Source organism: Ascaphus truei, chromosome 2 (genome assembly GCF_040206685.1).
Source record: "Ascaphus truei isolate aAscTru1 chromosome 2, aAscTru1.hap1, whole genome shotgun sequence".
In the NCBI taxonomy this organism is placed as follows: domain Eukaryota; kingdom Metazoa; phylum Chordata; class Amphibia; order Anura; family Ascaphidae; genus Ascaphus; species Ascaphus truei.
Window position 1 is genome coordinate 377,067,698 of NC_134484.1, and position 16,069 is coordinate 377,083,766.

Sequence of the window (16,069 nt, forward strand, 5' to 3'; positions counted from 1 at the left end):
AAGGGTAAACCCTGATAAGTAAAACGGACGATATATGGTTTCAAATAGGATGGCAATTTAAGTTAAGTTAAGTTAAAGAATTGTTTAAAGTTAAGTGAAGGTAAGTATTGTTTAAAGTTAAGTTAATAATTGTTTATTAATACGTGCGCATAATGTGTTAAGATTTCTTTCCTGTATAAACTCATTATGGGAACTAACATTTCGTCATCTAATAAACCAGATGTTATAAAGTATAAGACTAATAAAAAGAAAAATGCTAAGAAAAATACACAGCAAGTTATTCCCTGTAAACGGAAGCCAGACCAAAGCCCTAAAGAATTTGCAATAGAATTAATTGGGGATTATTATTATGATCCGTTTGTGGATAATTTGGCCGGCTGGTCAGAAAAACATGGAATCTAGTAACCCATTTCCCCGGGATGGCTCTTTTGATGACTAATTTACACTGGGCAGGGGGAAGTTTTGGGTATCTGTGGAGAAAAAGAATAAAGAAAGGATAAATTATTTTTTTAAACAGTCCAGTCACTGGAATAATAAGGATGTTTATCGTACTGGCCAGGCGATTTATTTCCTTAATCAGAATTATAATTTTTTTCCTCTAAATCTCCACAGATAAAATCAGGTGAATATGTTATATAAAATAACAGGCGAAATATATTCTAGACACAAAGCTAACTAGAAGCTCAGCATTTTAAAATTAGTTTAAAAAAGTTAATTATGATATGAAGAAAAAAAAGGATATCTTTATTAATTTAGTCTGCAGGATCAAACTGTTTTGTTTTCCTATTTATTAGAATAGGTGAGAAAATATGTGTCTGTTATTTTTGTAAAAACTGGTTGAATGTGTGAGAGAAGCCTAAAATTCTGTTTGTTTTGTGTCTGCGCTCTGTGCTCTTTTTGTATATAACCACTAACTAAACTATCTAAAAGTATATGTTAAAGCCTACAATTTTCTGTTTAACAAAGATCCAGTTTTAATTTTTGAATACCAGTAAAATTGTCGGGCTGTGTGAAGAGCTGCATATTTCAAGCTGTCCCAAATTGTATTGCAGTAACCAGTAATTAACCATTTTTTCTGTTACAAGGTTTTGGCAGGAAGCCCAGAGAGTTATTTGAGCTTGTTATATGGCTTGAAATGGAAACAGTTGTAAATTGATTAATATAGAGTTCAAATGAACAGAGGACAGTAACCCAGAATGAGCACTCTATATACCTGGTGGGTGGGTAACGAAGTGGTTAAAACTTAAATCTTTAATATCCGTGTAAAATAATGGGGATTAAAACAAATATTAAACGCTCAGATCCTAGAGTATGAACACAATGTAATGTTCTGGATCCCTGATGAACTGCATAGAATCACTAAACTAGTGTCTTGCAGTGGGAACAAGTGGATAAAGTAACCAGTAGTCCAATGTAATCAGCACAAAAACTCTAGTGCTGAGCCATGTATAAGTGTGCAGACCCTCAAATAGCAATAAAGCAACAGACAAGGAAAACGGACCCTAGCAAGGTCTGCCAGTATACTAGAGGGTTCTATATGGAATTATTTTTCTGCAAAGTTGATCAAATATTTTATCATTTTTAACCATCTTTTTCTCTCAAATGTGTCCCACCTATAAATCTGTGTCTATAAGTTTTTATGCTACAGGTTGTTCTTTCAGCAAATCAGATGCTATTTTGTGTTCTAAAAGTTTCTGTCAGAAGACTATAGCAGAGTATATATATATTCAGTAGACTCTTTTGAGATTTTTTTATGAAAATTTTATACCCAAAGGTTTCAGGTTAGTTTTGCTATACATCAAGCAATTCCATTAAGGTTATGCTTTAAATGCTGTTATCGTTTATGTGATATTGTTCACATGTAATAGAAGTGAACAAAAGGAGGGTGTTATTGCTGTTATTATTGCTGGCTGCCCCTGAAACCGTATGGCAAGGGCTGAGAGTGTCAGCTCTTGGGTATAATATTGTACCTTACTATGTTGCCTGTAATTTTTCCCTTTTATATCCCCATATGGGTATAAGCTAGGAATTGTGTATGTAGGGTTAACTATGTAAGCCCAGTGGGCTAGTTAACGCATTCTCTGTGTATTCCCTTTGCCTCATGGGCCTGCAGCTGCGTGTGCGAGCTTATAAGTGGATTGCCTTGTATGGGTGGCCCCTTATGAGAAATAGCTGCAGAGCAGAGTCTCCTGGCACACGAGGGAAAAAGGGAAGGGGGGATATTTTGACCTGTCTTGTCTGCCAGCAAGGTATTCTTAGCTGGTGTCTTAGAGAAGAGAAGGTTTTAGAACTCCACATGATAGGTGCAAATGATAGAGTGCAAGCTCTTGTGTCTACATGTTGGTTTTATGTGTTCTAAACCTGCAATGCATTGTGTTTGTCCTGTGATTTAAACCCAGGTTGGTGAATTACATGTGAATAAGCATTCCAATGCCCCAGCTCAGATAGGGAGTGCCTGAAAGTGAACTGACCCTGTTATTTCCTATGTCATATTCCCTTAAGCAGAACTGTGAAATTGCTTATGTGTCAGTTTTAGGGGGATATTTGGGTGGAAATATAATTATTTTGGTTGCAGGAGTTGGGGGGCCAAAGTGCTGGTAGTCACTTAATTTTCCCCAGCAAGCAGGCATGATTTGACGGTACGCAGGGTGAATTACACCAGGGCTTCCCTGTGTCCCTCCTGACTCCTGGATTTCGAGCCCAAATCTCCCCAAGTTATTTTCCTAATAAGTATAAGGTCCCACAAAGTATATTCTCTGTTTCTTGTGTTTGTGTGTTTTCAAGGTCTTATCCGAATAAACCACCAATTGTTTTTCTGCCTGTTTTGCCTTGTGACTGATCCCTTAAATATAAAGGTGTATTTGGCCTGGCCTAATGTGACAATCAGATATCATTTTCTCTCATGGGAAGACCAATGGTCACTCTAGGTACCTTGAAGATTTAATGTGGTATGATTATGCTCTAAACAGACGATTTTAATCAGCATCTATTGTGTGAAACTAATGCAATTGTCTGAGTGTCTCATGTCCAGGTGCAGTCCTTCCAATAAGATGAAGATAAAGGTGACGCAAAAGCGCTTTTCATCTAAAGTGGAGAGCCCTATTCCAGATTCTACCCCGTCAGAGTATTTTTCCTGGATCCATGTTACACAAGTGCACCCACAGCCACTTCAAATTAAACCTCAACACAGGAGGGAAGGCCTAAAGACACAGCCGTTCTCAGTTGGTGTTTTGGTTCATAAGAAAACCCGGCACTAACCAAAAAAAAAGGAGAAAAGTTCATAGGAAGAAAATTCGGAACTCAACATACAGTGGCGACACTGTTTTTTCTAATACGGCTGTAACCGCGGTGTGGGGAAATTTTCGGGAAGCCGGCGGCTCGTTTGGGGTTTTCCCCGGCGTGTGCGGCGCATCACTCTGGCGCCGGTCACACGTCTCAGGGTTCCCCGGCATCCCCGAAGGCTGCAGAGGCAGCAGGGGTAAGGGGGAAGCTGCGCGAAGCTGGAGCAGCCAGGGGGAGCAGCCAGGGGTTCGGGGAAGGGGAGGGGAAGCATTTTAATTAAACACGCGGGAAGGGGAAGATGCGGCTCGCTCGGGGCTCCGTTTTGGCGCCAGCCGGGCTCCAGCTGAAAAAAGCCCCGTTCATAACGGGCAAATGTTAGAATAAACTGTGTCGGTGCAGTATGAACTTTTAACTTTTTAATAACCTTTCTTTTTACAGGTTTTATTATTTTAATTACAATGTATATTCTATTAGGTTTATATAAGTGGTGTCCAAATGAAGACGATAGGGTAGTAACAAGAATATTTTGTTATATAATGGAATCCTGGTAAACAAAGCACACATCTTAGGTGCAATATATCCCAATGTACTATCCATACCCAATAAGTTGCACCCCAGGAACACGAGAGTAATATTTAACCCCTTGGAAAAAGACAAGATGCTATAAGATATTTGTAGAACTATATATATAAGAAATTGGTTATGAAGGGAGTAGAAATACAAGTTTACCCATGGAAATTATTGACTCTGTGATAGAAGGATAGATAAAGTATTATCCTGCAACTAGACCAGGTGTGTTATTTGGGAAAGTGGTTCCAGTGTTTGAAGGTAGAGATGAGGGTTGGGATTTGTTAGGATTTGGTGGTTAGATTATTTCGCTGGGAGCGAAGCTAGTGGATGTTTTTGTATGTGTGTCTGTCCTACTCATTACTCTCTGTGTTATGAACAGCAAAACTTTGGTCCAGAAGTGCGTTGCAACCCCCCCCACCCACCGATGCTATGTCTCTTTTTGGTGATGAAGATGTCAGCAGTCCCCCAGAAGAAGAGACCGAAAAAAGAAATCAACTGGGCCAATACAATGGCCAGAAAGGAATCAAGTTATGCACTATGGGACTATTTTTTTGGTCCGGCAGGACTATGATATGGTTAACTGTTCTTTAAAAAGACTGTCTCAAAAGCATAAGAGGGGACTGAGAAGATTGGATATGAGGAAGGTGGGGAGGTCACCCAAGGGCATGTGTCAACCACAAGGAAAGGATCACAAGTCAACCATTTTGTCTGTTCCGATATTCTGAGTAAATGTAGTATGTAAGATGTATGTGTTGGGCAGTCGCTCCTAGGAAATATTAACCCACACCAACCCCCCCTTATGCTCAGAAATAGAATTTAAATAATGTTCATCCTACCTAAGCAAAGAATACGAAATTGAAAGGCATTAATTATTAAAAATAGCTCAGTTAAGAGAGTAGCGGGAGGTCTAATACCCTTTTAGGAATGTATGATTTATATGCAAAATGAGATTTTTTAGTAGTCAATATAGATGCCGTTTTTCACGATACTAAAAGACGCTATTTTTAAGGCTCAGCAATAGATAAGAACAGTAGTTTTGCAAAATTGTATGGCATTGGGTTATCTGATGGCAGCAAAAGGAGGGGTTTGTAAATTAGTGGGTAAAGAATGCTGTGCTTATATTGACACCCAATGAATCAAAAAGCATATACCATGATATAGATACCCTAGCAGAGATTAAATCTAGAATGCAAGAGGAACCAAAAGAGTTTGATTTTACCTTTCTTTACGGAATTAGGATAATCGCAGGTTTATTACTCTGTGTGTATGAATTAATCTAGATGGCTAAAAGTGTAATCAGCTCTATTTTTGCCAAAGAAAGCTGTTTCTGCTTCTAGCTCGACCATTATGTATATGTCTCCCACAATGAGAGCTAGAAATACCAATAGTCTTGGTACTCGTCAACCACCCATATGTTCATCTCTGATTATCAAACGAGATACCTAAAAGAGATAGGTTTCTGCATTCCTATGGTCTCTTGGAGGTTTCTCCCTTTGAGTTTTTCCTCTCCTGAGTGGTGTGCAGAAGAATAAATGAGATTGGTCAATTGGTTTGTTCTTTCAGAACAAAAGGAGGGTATGTAAGGTTAAAAATTCTCTCCTGTTCCCCTCAGGGATTGATAAGGTTAAAAACAGTATACGCTAGCCTTGCTATTTCTCAGAGACCATTGGAAATAGCTTTGAGACCAGCTGTTTCGTGCCTGTCATATGCTTTTAAAGCAAGACTACAGAGGACAGGCCTGCCTTATAAAGACACCATTGTATATCTCTTGCTCAGCAGTTAAATGTTTTAAGATTTACAGAAAAGGCATTATGTAAAGGTTACATGTAAATTTAGATGTGTATCCATATTTGTAACAGATGACAACGGTATTTTTGTCCCTGCCTTATGTATAAAACACTGCTTGGTGAACCATTAAATCCAGTTGTGAGAATTCAACCATAAGTCACCTTTGAATTCTTACAGCTCCGGGCCCGTCTGCCATACTATTTGAGACAATTCCATATCCGTTGCGTACGATGCTCCCGAGAGAAGTTGTGTTTTGTTTGCCCTAGAAGATGACCTGATCTGTAGAGATCTAACACGTGGTGTGTGTGTCTCTGCCCGCTCCTGGCTCCTCTGCGCGGTGTCTCCCCCCCTCTGCCCACCCGGGGTGATAGGATGTGGGTTTTTCTTCCTTTGCCTCCTGTCCTGGCGCTCCCTCCCCCCCCAGTTCCATTGGTGCGTGAGATGGGCGCGGTGGTGGGCATTGGTGGCTGCGCGGTGTCCCCCCATTCTGCCCCGGGAACCCATGGCTGCCCACCTGGGGTGATAGGCTGGCCGCCGGGGGAGGGTGGGCAGCATTTTGTACCTTTGCGTCCCGGCGCTCCCATCTCCCTTCCTCCCCTTGGTGTGGGAGATGGGCGCAGGGTGGTGCAGGGGGAGGCGGGGAGCCACCTGCTCGTGACTGCCTCTGTCTGTACTCCACTGTGTATGTGTACCAGTGTGTGTGTGTGTGTGTCCACCAGTGTGTGTGTGTGTGTACACCAGTGTGTGTGTGTGTGTGTGTGTGTGTGTGTGTGTGTGTGTGTGTGTACACCAGTGTGTGTGTGTGTGTGTACACCAGTGTGTGTGTGTACACCACTGTGTGTGTGTGTGTGTGTGTGTGTACACCAGTGTGTGTACACCAGTGTGTGTACACCAGTGTGTGTGTGTGTGTACACCAGTGTGTGTGTGCGTGTGTGTGTACACCAGTGTGTGTGTGTGTGTGTGTGTGTGTGTGTGTACACCTGTGTGTGTGTGTGTGTGTATATCTGTGTGTGTATCCCTCACCCCCTCCCTCCCCGTCTCCCCCCTCGTCTCCCCCCTCTCCCTCCCCGTCTCCGCCCCTCCGTCTCCCCCCCCTCTCCCTCCCCTTCTCCCCCCTCTCTCTCTCCCCGTCTCCCCTCCCCGTCTCCCCCCTCTCTCCCTCCCCGTCTCACCCTCTCTTTCCCCCCCTCTCCATCTCCCCCCCCCTCTCCATCTCCCTCCCCCTCTCCCGCTCCCTCCCCCTCTTACTCCCCCTCTCCTCCTCCTCCCTCTCCCCCTCCCTGTCTCTCTCACCTCCCTGTCTCTCTCATCCTCCCTGTCTCTCTCACCCTCCCTGTCTCTCTCACCCTCCCTGTCTCATCTTAACTGCCATATACCTACACCGAAGTAACCTACCCTGCTTTCTTCCAGATCTGACTCAAGCTTCACACGGGAGACATCAGAAGACAGGTAGGGAACACCTCCCCTCCAGTATAGTACCTTGAGGGACTGCGGATCAGGTAAGATCCCAGGCGGGATTGCAGCTTTAGAAATTGTGAAAAGGGGGCATCCTGACACTGGTTAATGGGTTCAGAATCTTTCACATCTGGGTTTTTTCTTTGTTTGATTAGTGAGGTCAACACACACACACACACACACACACGCACACACACGTAACTATGTAACAAGGACTAATGGTAGTAAAGTATAAGTGTACTACAATAAATAAACTGTTATGTAAAAAAAAAATGTCCCGGTTTTTCATTTTCAAAATCTGGTCACCCTAACTTTGTGGGAATTTTGAGGTGTCCTAAGTATTCTGCTCGTGTTGCTGTGCGTCTTATTTGCAAGTGATGTTTGTTATAGTACTGCATGTTTCTTGGGGTGAAATGTAATTGGCAGGCAGTATGAATGTGTAGTGTGGGGGTTTAGCAATTTCTGTGTCCCTAGCTGCAGCAGGCTGATTAATCAATCACAGACAATCTCTGCCTTTTAAATATCAAACATTTCCCAGCCTCTTTCGCTAGCTGGAAAATCAGAATCCACCATTCACTCCTCTTCCTCCTATAATCTTCTCTTCGTAGTATAAGCCCCATGCTTTGCCCTACCTACACAGTCTACAATAAGTAGGAGAAAACAACGTTTCTCAATTAATACATCGTTACCAAATCATCTCGCCCCTGTACACGAGACACAGGTCATAACACATTATTAATCAATATTGTATTTTACTGAACATCTAACACTTGTTTTTTCAATCAGACAGGCAAAATAAATGTTTAATTCGTTGGTAAAATGGATACACTGTTCTGAAAACATAAAATTATAACCTCAATATTTGGCTATTGTGGCTTTTAGAGCCCTCTTATTTTTATAGTTTATCACAAGGAAATACTTCTGTACGAACAAGGGGTGCCTCATATTTTGATTAGCATTGTTAATTTATAACACCTAGTACATGCCATTGACTAATTTGAATAACTGTGTGCCTTAGGCCTCGTTCAGGGTGCCTGCTTCGCGACGTGCGCGCGCTTACGTTTGAAACAAAGTGTTTAAAGTAAATATCAGTTGACAGGGTAGAAGCTACCCTGTCGCTGAAGTACGGAGTTGACACTTGCTATCGTTTGCATAAACAACTCAAGTTGTTTTTTCAAGCTGCTGCAGCGTCACTGGTACTTTGGCAGCCAATCAAATCATTCGGGAAAGTGTAGTGAGAAGAGCAACACCCATCCCTAACTCAGGTCTGTAGCCCCGCCTCCTGAACGCTTGAAAAGGTCTGCTGGGGATGATGAGCACACATCGCCCAGCAGACTGACACGCAGACATGCGCCCTCCACCTCTTGTCTCTGCCACCCTGAACGAGGCCTTATAGTAGCAAGTTTTTACATATTTTGGTTTATAGATATTTATAGTCAAAGTGCAAGAGTTTTGTAAATTATGTATAATAGTTTTTACATTGAAGTTATTCTAAATCCATCTTATGTCTAGAAACATTTGCCTTTGGCTAGAGAAGACATGTGCCTGGAGAAAATGACATTACTCTTATATAAATCAAAGAGGACAAATGATAAAATATAGAACGTTTTATTCCAATATGTTTGGCATCCTCAGAAGAGTTTGCATATACCCCTTTCACAGGGGGACATAGAGCTGGAACAAGGTATATACTAGCGGGTGATCTGCAGCTGAAAAAGTTCAACAGCGTATTATCACATACAATAGGACTCCCCCATCTGTTCATCCCAGTGGAATGGTCGGATTTGGAGAGGAGAGAATGATGGGGAAGTAAAGGACTTAACACAAATACCCCCTCAGCAATTGGTTCACCTAAGGAACAAATGAAAAGGCCATCAGTACAGTTCTGAGCAGCGACTTGTAAAACATTACAAAATTTGTCAAATATTGCACGATTGAAATAATCTGGCAACATTAAGAAGAAAAAGCGCCAAGTGCCACGCGTATTATTCAGTCACTAGTGGGTTGAGTTCGGTAGAAATATGTCACAGTTGGTACTGTACATTTGAGTAAAAATGTGTCCGTTTTAGAAAATAAAGTACAGTACTCTTTCACAACTAAGAGTTTCTTGATACTTTTGCAAACACTTTCCTAAACCAAACTGGAACATCTCTACATCTGACCATAAAACACACATGCAGCGACTCTTCATTCTGCGCATTGAAGGTGGTTCATGAGTATTTTAGTATGCAGTGTTACCTTCTTTATTTGGACCAACAATTGATATTATAAGACAAGCTTTCGAGAGTTCTCTTCCTCAGTTCAGGCAATGCTCTCGAAGCTTGTCTTATAATATGAAGTGGTAGTCCAAATAAAAAAAGTATCACCGAATACCGAAGTACTCATTTACTTTGCACGATTGCAACTGGACTAACATGGCTACATCTAATTCAAGGTAGTTCATGGAGTACAATGCCCTTTCTCCTTTCTCCAAGTTCTCCCTACAAAGTGAATCATTATTTAAAAAATAGTAGTATAGCGCTGCAAGATCTATAGTTCAAGTTGAGGAAACAACCACAACATTATGTAAAGTTGTGTATTATTGTATTTTATTCACTGCAAATTGTGTGTATGTATACAAAAGCCATAAGTGCAGATTTACCTGGATATACATTAGATTTGGATTCCAAGGGATTTCATACATTCTTTGTAGGCTTGAGTTAGTTCCTGGCACTTCTCTTCCCCTTTCTCCACCACACTGCATGGAACATAAAATAACCACAGATGAGTTACCCGCTGGAAAGATTTACTAGCCATCTCTTTGCGTCACCTGGGGCTCCTGACGACATCAGCTACAGGGCGCCGCCATCTTGTGTGCATTCGCACATGCGCGGAAGCTCGCGCAAGCGCAGTATAGCCCCAGATGCGATACGGCAGCTATTTCCAGGGAATGAGAAGAGGCGCTCCATAGTCAGGGACATCCCTCTGTTCGCACATGCGCAATTAGCAGCGGCAGCGGCCATTACACAGCGCGCACAAGGCCCCAATGTTAAAGAGAGCCACCAAGGACTACAATTCCCAGCAGCCTCTGGGGACTGCACTTTCACTCTGGTCACAGGCAGCCAGACAACCAATAAGGCTGACAGATTCTCATGCTGCAAAGTTGCAACAATGTTGTGTGAAAACAGGGATTGTCAGTTAGGAGCTGGGACACAGAGAGGGGAGGGTGTGTTTGTGCAGGGAGGAAAGTAGCCTCATGCACTAGGCCAGAAGTCTCCCCTTAGGCCCCAGCTATGCCCTTCTCACCTCAGCTTGTGGTTACTACAGGGACTCCCCTTAGATTAGGGACACAGTCCTGTAGAACCTAGACAAGTGAGGGTCCAGCCAGGAAACGTAACTATCCTGGCAATTGCTGTGAAGGTATAACATCCTCTGCGTTAGCAAGGATAAGAGACATTATAAAGGTGGATAACTCCATGCGGGAGCCACCCACTGTTGAGGCGGAGGCATCTTGGATCATCTCCTGGAGCAAGGGATTCCAAGTAAAGGTCATCTGCGCACCCGGTAGCAGGAGCACCGGGCAGGTACTATCCAAGTCACCAAGTGCACCACCTATACACTTCATCTTAGTGGGCAGTGCTGTCCCACACGTGGGTGGGGTTTTGGGACTCTTGGGACTTTGGGTACAAGGACTTTGGGAATACTGTGTGGGGTTAAGGCCCTGCGAGGTGTGTGGATAGTTGTGCTTAGTAGTGTTAAAGAGTGACACTGAAGTTATGTGCTGTTGATGTCATGGTTGATGCATGTGTATTGTGTTTTATCTGCCTATATAGTAAACCTGTGTTATATATACCTTGGTGTATGTGGTTTATATATGTGGGTCCTGTGTATAGAACATTCTACACGCCTAGAATCCTGCACAGGTGGAGGCGCTGTAATTAGAAGATCGTTCCAGAGGATTCACCCCAGGCTCTCACTAGCGGAGGCTCAGACCTCCTGTGAGCCTGACAGGTATGCTGCACCACACCTGGTAACATATAGGTTCCCCTTACATATGCCATATATGCGATTGGGTGGGGGAATACCCGTTACAAATACAATTTCATTTGCTCATAGTTTCTACAGAGGCAAATAATACGGCTGTTATTTTGCTCTTGTGGCAATGCCAGCGTTTTTACCTTCTTACAGGCTTTGTAGCAGGTGACCCAGCTGTAGTCTGTTAATCACTCGGGTGAAAATGCAAATCATAATCCTCAATCACATATTAAAACATTGGTGCAAAACCAGTGGAAAAAACATTGAGGAATTCTTGCAAAATTACATTGTAGCAGACATTCTTGTCTTGGAGCAAAAACAGTGATTTTAAAATAAACGTTTAAATGTGCTGTCATAATGTATCTGCTGTTTATATGCATCAGGTCTGAACTGGTCTTAACCTAGTTTTGAGAATCTATCATACATGGAAAAAAAAATCTTAATGTTTTCATTCCAAAGTAATGAATTAGTGATATGGTGTTTATACAGTTGGCTTTATTCATAGCCTCAAATCGTGACAGAATATAAGATTTCATCTCTGGTCTTAAATATTCTTTTATTTATGTACATGCAGAGGCAGACAAAACTGGTGCAACAAAGGAATATAAATAAAAAGAGTGTTGTAATGATTCTCTAGTCGACTCTAAAGAATAAGATCTCCAGTATCTGTGGCTGCAGTGTGATCTGTATTTACCTAGAATGCTCCCCAAAAGGCAAGTGTTACTTAATTTGTGTAAGTGGCATTTGATAAGAATATTTGTCTGAATGACCATTTGTCCTGTCATATTTATCTCCTATTAGAATCTGGAAAAGATTGCATATCCCTAACGGCAGAATGAAACGTCATTGATAAAAAGGCCTTGACTTATGGTTTCAATTCTGCCATCTTGTGGTGTGTTTGTATAAAAATGTTTCCCGTCATTTTACCACAGCCCTTTTGGGTCGGCCTGATGGCGGTGCTGTCAGTGCCACTGCATCGAGCCCCGCGGTTACAGAGGCCCCACGCTCTTCTCCATAACAATTAAACCTATTGCTGTGGGATAGTGCAGGGCCGTTGTAACTCTCATACCTTCTCCTTCCTGATCTCTTCCTGCAGGGCCCCTCATCATGGCGCCGTCAAATGGCATTGCCATGACAACGGGACATCACGTGACATTGCGACTTCATGCAGTGTCACATTGCCATGACAATGCGCTCCTGCACGACGTCCAGTTGTGTGTGTGGCAATGCGACACCATTTGATACTGCGACGCCATGATGAGGGAGACTGAAGGAAGACATCGCGCAGGAGAGGGTAAGAGGCCCTGCACCGAGCCTCACCGTTTCCCCAGCCGACCCCTGCATTATATTATATGTAAAGTTTGAAAGTTAAAATAAAATACAAAAAAAATGCAATGTTATACAACATCCTGTCACTTATTACTCACCATAACTTTCTTTGTGTCTGGTTGTAACCCCTACCAGCTTCATGTTGCAAAGCCACTAATGAGACCCAAAACGTCAAAACAGCTGTCTGGGAGCAGATTTATTGGCACTGCACTTCTTTAAAGCAGCAATCCTGTTTATTTTTTATTTATTTTTAAGCTTTATAGGTTTTAACTGTGTTCATTTCAGCTCTGGGGGCCCACTGCTTCCTGAGATACTTACCTCTGTATGGGGTGCCAGTAGCAGCTCAGACTGGGGTGTGTGGGGCTAAAGAAATAGCAGATTTAAAGCTCCAGTCATGCGGGCCAATAGGAAGCTGTGACGTCATCCTTCGTGGCTTCCTATTAGCCTGCTTGACTGGGAGCTTTAAACCCGTGGAGCTGCCACCGGCACCCACTACGGAGGTAAGTACCTCAGGAAGCAGTGGGTCCCCGCAGCTGAAATGAATGCGATTCAGCTCCAGAGACCTCCTGCTTCCCACCTATTAAAAACCACTTTTGTTGCTTTAACCCAGGCTGTGTAATGCGGCAGGAATACGTTTATAGGGATCCATGTTAAAATGGGTGAGAAGCAAAACGTAACACTCTTGTGAGTTCTCGTTTGCACGGCATTACCCAGAATCCCTGGCTGAAGTGAAATAATGGTATGCTAAGAGATAATGGGGAAGGGCAGGTTTGAGGACCTGTCTTGGGACATAAAAATACCACTTATTTGCTTATACAGATTTAAATTTTAGGGTCTAATGCAATGTACTGCAAAGCAAACCAAAAACCCTATTCACATCAGCGGGGGAGGATTTAGCTGATCACAGCTTTGGGGTATATTGAATTACCTCTTTAGTACAGTACTATGATATTCTTTTCCCTTTCTAAAAAAAAAAGTGAACAGTTCGGCCTCATCAAGTCAAAACAGCACTGAAAGACAAGCAGCTCCCCCTAGTGGTAATCAATACACAAGCTACTTCTTCAAATACTCTGCACATTAACTTTGCTATGGCTGGGCAAATATTAAAAATAGACATAAAAACAGTGCACAGGAAATGACGAAAGATACAAAATTCACACTTATGTTTATATGCAAGAGGAACGCGCGCGCACACAGATATATAATTGTAACACATGTACCCCCACCCTCTGGAAGATGTTGCTGTTACTACCGGTGTCTGTGGTGCTTTCATACTTGTGAGGGTCCAGGAGAGCTGAGTGGTCCGCGATGTTGTGGGGACCAGGACAGGTTTTTGATGATCATGATGGTTCCTCAGGGTGTCAGCGCCTCCAGCTTCAGTGGGCTCCAGGATGTCCAGAGTCAGCCCCCACCAAAGCACAGTTCTTTCCCCCCTTGCCCAAATGGATTGAACACTCAGGCAGGGGTATGTAAAAGCAAAGGGGTTTATTTGGCTGTTGCAATCACTGCAGTTGTTATACATAGCGAATGCATGATGGTCAGAGGATCCCAGGCCTCTGGATGGTGCTGGCTCTCTGTTAATTGAGGCCTCTTGATCTTTCCTGGCCAGCCAGCCCATGAGGGACTGACTAGCCTGTCCCTCTCCCAGCCGGGAGGAGACCGGCCACACACCTCCATTCCCTAGGAAGGTTGGAACAGCACTAACTACAAATTTGCACTTCCTCCCTGAGGCTTCAGAAGGGGAGGGCACATGATCTGCACCAGGATAGACTGCACACAGATTCCTATATCACCACCACTTGTGTCACTCAGGGAGTCAGGAGGAGGGGGCTCAAAAGCCCACAGGATTGCCTGTCACAGCCTGTAGCTACAAAGGACTTATGTGACAGGAGCCAGATAGGCAATCTGGACTAGCCATTTTACATATATATAATCAAAAACAAATAGACAATACCTTTCTGTGGATAACGAAATGCTTTAATTTGTGCGAGATTTCGAGATACACTGATCTCGTCTTCCGGCAATGTTACAATGGATAAAGCAAGAAAGGGTTTTACTTAAAAACAGTGCATCCTGGAATGTATCTGACTGAAGCCTATCCCTACCCCCTGTGCAGTATGCGATTTATGACTTAAGGTGTTGAATGGTCCCTGAATGTTAGTGATGTAAGAGTGTGTATGTATATGTGTATGTGTGTAAATATACATTTATAAAGCGCCCACGGTGTATACAGCGCTTTACAAAAGGTGAGTGTGGAGATACTATTTTCTATGTATATACTTCATTTTGTTGTTGATAATATTTTTGGATATGTATTAAAGCTTTATTATTTTGAGTTTTAACTGCTGGTTACACCAGTCATTTGACTGCCCTACTCTATATTAATTGGAAGGACAATCATTGTCCAGTCTAATAATCGTTGTATATGTATTGAGTGCTTTATTTGGGGTTCTTTATGATCCTTCTCGGATCATTTTCGTTTTAGAATGATCCTCCGAGAATAGTAAGTGGGCCTGGGCGATTAACTATGTGGGGTTCCATGCCTCTGAATGTTAATCCTTTTAGGCCATCCGCAGCGAGAGAATACCAACACACCATTCAGATGCACAATTGTCTCGCCGTCTGCAGCCATGTCCTCGCTTGGAATCGTGTCCCCACAGCCCTGAAGGTAAGATGCAGGGCTGTACTGTAATTCCTTCCCCTTTCTGACGTAGCAGGCCTTAGTGAAGATAGGACGATTTCAAGAATAAATAATAAAGATGCTATATTGTCTATATACATATATCTATTCAGCATGTAACTAGTTAAAATAAGTACTGTAGTATTAAGTTAGAAATTATATTGGAAAATGATACGCTGCCTCTGCAAAGATAAGAAGATAAATCAGTCTGAAGACATGCAGCTGTAGAAATGCTTTATGTGATTTAGAAACTTGGTATGTTTAATGTCTGCTGACTTGAATAGTGTATGGTCTTGACCTTGGAATCAAAGGTTAGTTAAATAGTTAGTTATTAGTTAAAGACAATACTGTACAATAGAGATAGGTATTTAAAGATTAGGAACATAGTTAATTCTATAGTTACTTCGTGACAGAACAAAGAGTGTTTTGTAAATCAAAGTAAATATTGCTAAATGAAGAAACATTGTTCTAACGTTGATGATTGACTAAGGACATTTGGCTGACGGTGAGAAAAACAAGTAATTGCTAAAATGTATAAAGAGTGTATTTGGATTTATATATTTCAGAATCATTTAACACCCAAGCTGCTAAGAACAACCAGGCTGAGAATTCTCCACTCTATAACCAAATTCTATATGTATGCCTGAAAACCTGATGTAACTGACTGAAATGATGCTGGAAAAGATGTTTTTTATTTGCCTCTGAACACACTGAGAAAAGAACCAGACTATTTGATATATCACTGAAAGGTGGGACATTTATTTGCACCCATCTAATGAGCACTTGTTTAGATGAGGCTCTATATCCTGAGGGCCAGCCTATATGGCCATATTTGGTCATCGACATCATCAAGGGGGCTGGACAGTGTTACCATGGTTCTCCATTTAAACCCCCCGACGACTTAATATTTCAAACGCTTATACAGTATCTACTAAAAGGGGCATCAGATAG

General features: G+C 42.3%; 1 long non-coding RNA gene across 1 annotated transcript; it reads right to left on the minus strand.

The window, feature by feature from the left end:
- Positions 1–8,687: 8,687 nt before the first annotated feature.
- On the minus strand, positions 8,688–9,870 carry LOC142488739 (uncharacterized). The gene is made up of 2 exons (XR_012799631.1): positions 9,737–9,870; positions 8,688–8,946 (listed from the first exon to the last, which is right to left on the minus strand). It is a non-coding gene; the product is annotated as an uncharacterized LOC142488739 (long non-coding RNA).
- Between the last annotated feature and the right edge of the window lie 6,199 nt (positions 9,871–16,069).